The sequence below is a fragment of the Cornus florida genome, unplaced genomic scaffold, assembly GCF_030987335.1.
Source record: "Cornus florida cultivar Cherokee Brave unplaced genomic scaffold, ASM3098733v1 CherokeeBrave_3.0.0_Hap2_Chr10, whole genome shotgun sequence".
Classification (NCBI taxonomy): Eukaryota; Viridiplantae; Streptophyta; class Magnoliopsida; order Cornales; family Cornaceae; genus Cornus; species Cornus florida.
The window spans coordinates 57,653,005-57,660,796 of NW_026775580.1; positions in this window are offsets into that span (position 1 = coordinate 57,653,005).

The window sequence follows — 7,792 nt, forward strand, 5'->3', positions numbered from 1 at the left end:
AAACTTTTGAATATATAATTTTTTTTATAAAAAAAAAATTATCATTATATTGAAGCTATTGTTATTGTTCTAAATTTCTAATTAGACTCCTCTGCTACTTGGATTATATTATATATATATATATATATATATATATATATATATATATATATTATCATATTTTTTCGATTCCTATTTGTATGTTATGAATCTTGTCTCCGTTTTCTGATTCCCTCTTTTGCCTTGAAAGCCATGATTTTTTCTTTTTCTATTTGAGCCTCTTTTAAATTCAGATTTTGATTAGAAAACTTGTTTATGCACCTGTTTAATCTTTCCTTGTGCATTTTTAGTGAACGATCAACCAAGTAAAAGACAAACAGATAAATCATTTGACTCGGCAATTATATGTCACTATTGAATTTAGGAGTTGACTTCTTAAAACTTTTTAATAATTTTTTGATCATTTAGGTTTAATACATGCTATATTTAATATGAATTAAAATTTAAAATTGTTAATTATTGTACTCTCAGAATATTAGATTGTAGCTTCATCCATACGAGTTAGTTTGTAAAAAAAAAATAAAAAATTATTGATAGTTGGTGATAACAATTTTGATGCTTAGATGCATGAGAAACAATATGGATTTTTATGGTTGCTATAAATTTTGATTGAGGCTTGAGGTTTTGTTTAAGGTTTGCCGACACTGTAATGCATTAATTTGTTATTCTATAAGTATGTTGTGCTCGCAATTTATTCCAGATATTTGGCCCTAACTTGGCAAATATAGATGAGATAATGACGAAAAATGTTAAAACGTAAAAGTTTCTTTCTTTTGCCCCAACTTTGGATCATGCTATCTCAAATATACTGAATTAAACATGAAAATTTCTATTTGAATTAGTGCGGACACTGTCCAAGCATTCATGTGGAGAGGTCGTTTTACACAGGTCTTGTGGATTAGTCGGGTAAAGCCGTGGACACCCCCAACTAATGCCATATTCTTGAATATTATGAGTTCTTAAAAAAAATTGTTTTTTTTTGTTTTTTCGTTTTTTTGTGGCATAAAATTCCCACATTATTCTTATTTTTGGAGATACTAAAGCCTCCAACTTCTACACTGAAATATTAATAGACACTCCTCGACCATATATATGCTTTTGTGATTTAGTTGCTGAGAGGGAAAAATAAACCTATATTGACCAACCAATAGAGGCAACCAAGTGTTGACCAACCGCCAGATCTTTTTGGTGATCAACGATAATATTTTGTTATTAGGGATAATGATTTCCATGGATAAGAATGATGACAAATCTTATGCAGGATAAGATTTTCATGGGGATGATGACAAAACTTATCAAGGATAAGATTTCCATATGATAAGTTCCATGGGATAAGGATGATGAAATTCCCTTATCGAGAAGAAGGGAAGCGACGATAAATAGAACGACGACTCGGGAATAATGTACGCGAAAAAACTATTATTAAATCACTGCCGTCTTTTTAGACCTCTGGTGATTAACTTGATCGTCGTAGAACTCTTGGCAGGCACTATACCGGTGCTGTCAAGGTTCATCGATCTTCTCCTCTTTCCCTTGTAGGTAAACAGTGTCGTATCGGACAGTGTGAATTTCACCCTCAACAGTTGGCGCCGTCTGTGGGAACGACGATTCTCTTGAATCAATTAATTACTCTGTTGGGTATATACGTTTGCAATCCGGTATGGTTACTGAAGGAATAGGGATCTGGTCAAAGGGTAGAGTTGGGTGAAAACCTGGATGTCCCAAACGACCAGACATGGCATGCAGCGTTGGAACTGCAGGTCCAAACTTTGAGTCAGGGTATGGGCTAGTTGATCCAGCAAAATGCAGCGCTCCTGTAACATCTTGTTCCACCGGTTCAACAAAACTTGCCACGACAAGATCTTGGAGGTAATGGGAATCTTGAAGAGCAGGATAATCATCCCCCCCAAAATGAGACTGAAGTGGAACAAAGCCAAGTGGGAACCCGACATAGAGAGGTGGTCCACCCATCTCTCCCACGGAGTTCCCGACCTCCTGAAAGCACATCCTTCTGTCTTAAGGAAACGACAAAGAAAGTTACCTATCTCGACCTGCAGATCGAGGATCTCAAGGGAAAACGGAAGATGTCATGCAGGCTATGAAAGGGAAAAGTCCTGCCGCCGTAGATGACCTAATACAAAGAACCAACTTGCCGTTCAGCCCCGCCGTTATGAAATGTCCACTACCTAACAAGTTCAGGATGCCCTTGTTCAAAAGCTTCGATGGGACCAAAGATCCCCTCGATCACCTGGAAACTTTTCAAGCTCTTATGCATTTACACGCTGTGCCAGACGAAATCATGTGCCAAGCTTTTCCCACTACACTTAAGGGATCAGCAAGAGTTTAGTTCGACAAGCTGAAGCCAGGAACCATCAACACCTTCGAAGAACTGAGTAAGCAGTTTGTGAGTCACTTCATTGCAGGTCAGAGGCATAGGAGGCCGGGTACCTACCTGTTTACCGTGGATCAACAAAAGGAATAGTCGATTCGGGAATACATCACCCGATTCAACGCAGAGATGTTGCAGGTAGAAGAGGTGGACGACAAGGTAGCTTTGACCGCTTTCATAGGAGGACTCCAAACCTCCAGATTCTTGTTCTCCTTATCAAAAGAACCTCCCACCAGCATGATAAAGTTGCTGATCAGAGCGCAAAAACACATCAATTCTGAAGACACCATGAGTGTACGGAAGGAAGGAGAGGATAAGAAGAGGCTAGCCCCTCTCGCCTGAAAAGGACTCAGATGAGTATACCGACTAGAAATTGTCTCACAGCTGGAATTAGCCTTATCAAGTCATTCACAATAAAGACTGGAGTATCTTAATTAATCATTTTAAATGGAGGGTAGCTCCCTCACGTGTTATCTTGTTTTTAATAAGCCTTGAGGCAATGATGGTCTTTAATAAAATTCTTTTCAGTTGCCTTGACTCTTGGTGAATTATCTTTATACGTGCAGTATCCCCGCACTATAAGGGATAGTAAATGAGTGTCCTATATTATAAGGACCCGGGCTGAGTGAATTCCGTAATCCGTATCCCTGTACTATAAGGGATAGTAAATGAGCGTCCTGTATTATAAGGACCAGGGCTGAGTGACTCCCATAATCCATATCCTCGTACTATAAGGGATAGTAAATGAGTGTCATATATTACAAGGACCCGGACTGAATGACTCCCATAATCCATATCCACGGATTATAGGGGATAGTAAATGAGTATCCTATATTATAAGGACCCGGGCTGAATAAATCCCGTAATCCATATCCCCGGACTATAGGGGATAAGTATCCTGTATTATCAGGACCCGGACTGAATGAATCCCGTAATCCATATCCCCGTAGTATAAGCGATAATAAATGAGTGTCATGTACTACAAGGACCTGGGCTGAATGAATCCCGTAATTAATATCCCTTTACAATAAGGGATACTAAATAAAAATTCCTTACTAAAGGGATGATGTGATACCCCCGAATTCCCGAATACGGGTTGGCCAGGCCCACGCCCGAATACCCAAAGATATCAAAACAAATTAATAATAAACGAACACAGAGTACAAAAGAATAAAGAAGAATAAATAAAATGCTGACAAGAAACTAAAATGATAATCTAATAATAAACCTCATAATATATTTTCATTAATTAATAAACTCTTCTGATACAACTGATCCTCCAAAATATAACTCGGGAATCCATACTGTGTGGACCCCTAGAAAATCCAAACTAAACAAATAACAGTAATCTAAAACAGGAAACTGAATCATAGAGGAACTCCTATGTAGCATCGGAAGAATGAAATAAACTGATCCCCGCTCAGCACGAATAACCTCTACTTGTGACGAACACCTGAAAAATAATGGTGGGTCAAGCCCACAAACAAGTTCTACTCTATTACAGTCCAAGCAGAGATCCGATACACGTATACATCCTAGCCAATCCAACAGTAACTAGTAGTCCGTATATATATATACACACACTAAAGGAACCTCACTAGACTACAGGGTTGTCTCAACCTGAATAGTAGGCAACATGCAAAATGCACATATAGTGGGCATGAGTACCTAGACCTACCAGGGTACACAACTATACTATATCTAGCTACACATCCCTGGCGATATACGCGCCCTAACCATTGATCCTGAAATTCAAGCTCATATCATGGCACCATACTTATATATATAAAATCTAGTAACCATCCTATCCAGTATAAATTAATCCTCCATAAGTCATTCAACTTGTTCAGCTGACCTGACTTGAATATAAGTAGGACTTAACATTTTAGTTAATCTATTCCCTTATATAATAAATTAATCCTCCATAAGTCATTCAACTTGTTCAGCTGACCTGACTTAAATATAAGTAGGACTTAACATTTTAGTTAATCCATTCCCTTATATAAAATAGGTAGGACTTAACTGATAAGTTAATCCATCCCTAGAATGCCACCGTCCCATACCGGTGCATTAAACTACACAATTCAACAATTTATGTAACAATTAAGGAAATACATCAAACATTCCATAAATAACTATGATAAATACGATATCAAGTTATCACATAATAGGAATGACTTATTATTTCTTTAAACTTCCTATATCATATGTCCTACACAAACTGAATCTTATACATGATGATATTTTATTATACCGTTAAATAAGGATTCTCCATATTCAATTCATCCTACACATTTAATTTCAATTGCTAAAATATTTTAAAAGATTAAATCTATTCGTTTGTTTAAAACATTCAAATAGCAAGCATTATTATGATTGAGTCTATTTAAATTTATTAAAACCCAAACCTAGTCCCTATTTAATGTTCAGGAATCTTAGGCATGTTTCTACGTTCCATCATTCCACAGATATGAAAAATACATAATTTAAACATGTAAAAATTCACATAAGAAATCAAATCAAAATCATGCATTTTATCAATTCATAACACAAGAACAGATATGAACCAATTTCATAAAACCTATGTTCAAACCCAATTAAACATGCATAATTATTTAATTTTATGTGTTTAATAAATTCTGGAATTTCCTAGGCATGTACAGAAACACGAATCAAAGGGAAAGAGATAAAAGAAGAACATGCCTTAAACTTTCGGATCGAAAGTTAAACTTCTTCTTCCTTGATCTTCTCTCTATAGGGTTTTTCTCCTCATTCCTTCCTTTTTCTCCTTCCCTCTCTAACACTAACTCTCTAGTATATATCACGTGAATATTTCTAACCCCCTTTTACAACCTATAGCTATATATTTATAGGCTAAATAAAATAATCCTAACCCTTTTCCCAATCCAAGTCAACTAAAAAAAAAATAAAAATAAAAATATTAAAAAGATAAGTAAAATATGTTACGTATATAATCTATATATATCCTTATTAATTAAATAAAATATATACATTAGATTATTTATTAATACTAAAGTTACCATAATATTAAAAGGTAACTTAAAACATGTTACGTATATAATCTATCTATATCCTCATTAAATAAATAAAATATATACATCAGATTATTTATTTATACTAAAGTTACCATAATATTAAAAAATAACTTAAAACATGTTACGTATATAATCTATCTGTATCCTCATTAAATAAATAAAATATATACATCAGATTATTTATTTATACTAAAGTTACCATAATATTAAAAAGGTAACTTAAAACATGTTACGTATAAAATATATGTATATCCTTATTATATAAATGTATAAAATATATACATCAGATTATTTATTAATACTAAAGTTACTATAATATTAATAAATTACTTTCCTTTTTATATATATGTATATACATATATATCTATATATATATACATATACAACTATCCATGGGTAATTATCCATACCCATCCAACCTCCTATCCAAGTAGTCCATGGGACCCAATTAGTTAGCCCATTACCACTAACCATAACCATAAAATAAAATAAAATAAAACATTTAATCATTTAATTTATAATTAATTACAATTAATCAAATACATCATTTAAACGCACAATCTAATTAAACAAATAATACAAATAACACCTAGACAAAATACAAATAACACATAGATAAGTAGCCAATTAATCAAGTAACACTTAATTCAATTAAACACATAAACAATTAGTCAAATAATCAATTAAACTTTTAAAAAAATACAATAAAAATAAATAAATACCGAGACTATCCTTTTAAAATTACTATCCTTTTAAAATTACTATCCTTTTAAAATTAGGGGTATTACAGATGAGCTGAGTAAAGCTCGTAAAGTTCAATTTCCTTATTAAAGGAGTGACGACCTGAGTAAAATTTGTACAATTTATTCCCTTACCAAGGAAAGATTACCCAAGAGTACCAAAACTAGTACCCAGGGGTAGAGTATCCAAGGGTACCAAAAATAGTACTCAGGGGCAGAGTACCCCAGGGGAAGATTACCCAAGGGTACCAAAACTAGTACCCAGGGGTAGAGTATCCAAGGGTACCAAAAATAGTACTCAGGGGCAGAGTACCCCAGGGGAAGATTACCCAAGGGTACCAAAACTAGTACCCAGGGCAGAGTACCCAAGGGTACTAAAAATAGTACCCAGGGGCAGAGCACCCTAGGGGAAGATTACCCAAGGGTACTAAAAATAGTACATAGGGGCAGAGTAGCCAAGGGTACCAAAGCTAATACCCAGGGGCAGAGTACCCAATAGTACTAAAACTAGTACCCAGGGGCAGAATACCCAATAGCAGAATACCTAATAGCAGAATACCCAGTGGTATTAAGAATAGTATTCAGGGCAGAGTATCCAAGGGTACCAAAAATAGAACCCAAGGGAAGCGTACCCAGAAAAAAATAAAAAATAAATAAAATTACTGTTCATATGAACAGTACTCGCGGAAATAGTACCCACGAGTACTATTCCCATGGCAAGAAAAAAAAAAAAAAGTTATTGTTCATATGAACAGTACCCCGCGGGAATAATACCTGCGGGTACTGTTCCCCATGTAAGGAAAATAAAAAAAAATAAAATAAAATAAAAAAAATTTGTTACTGGTCATATGAACAGTACCCGCGGGTATTGTTCCCAGGGCAAGGAAGAAAATAAAAAAATTAAAAAAAATTAAACTGTTCAATGAACAGTACCCGCAGGCATTGTTCCAGAGGGAACAGTGCCGGGGGCAAAAAAAAAAATTTCCCTATTGTTTAATGAACAGTACCCGCAGACACTATTCCCGAGGGAACAGTGCCGGGGGCCCAAAAAAAAAAAATCTTACATTCCCAAAGCTAGATGAGCAAGCTTGGGAATGGGGGGCAACTGAAAAGGAAAAATAAACCTATCTTGACTAACCAATAGAGGCAACCAAGTGTTAACCAGCCGCCAGATCTTTTCGGTGATCAACGATAATATTTTGTTATTAGGGGTAACGATTTCCATGGATAAGAATGATGACAAATCTTATGCAAATAAGATTTCCATGGGGATGATGACAAATTTTATCAAGGATAAGATTTCCATAGGATAAGTTATATGGGATAAGGATGATGAAATTCCCTTATCGAGAAGAAGGGAAGCGACGATAAATAGGACGATGACTCGGGAATAAGGTACGACAAAAAATCCCTGCATTCCTTTTAGACCTCCGGTAACTAACTTGATCGTCGGAGAGCTCTTGGCAGGCACCACACCGGTGCTGTCAAGGTTTATCGATCTTCTCCTCTTTCCCTTGCAGGTAAACGGTGTCGTATCGGACCGTGTGAATTTCACCCTCAACAGTTGG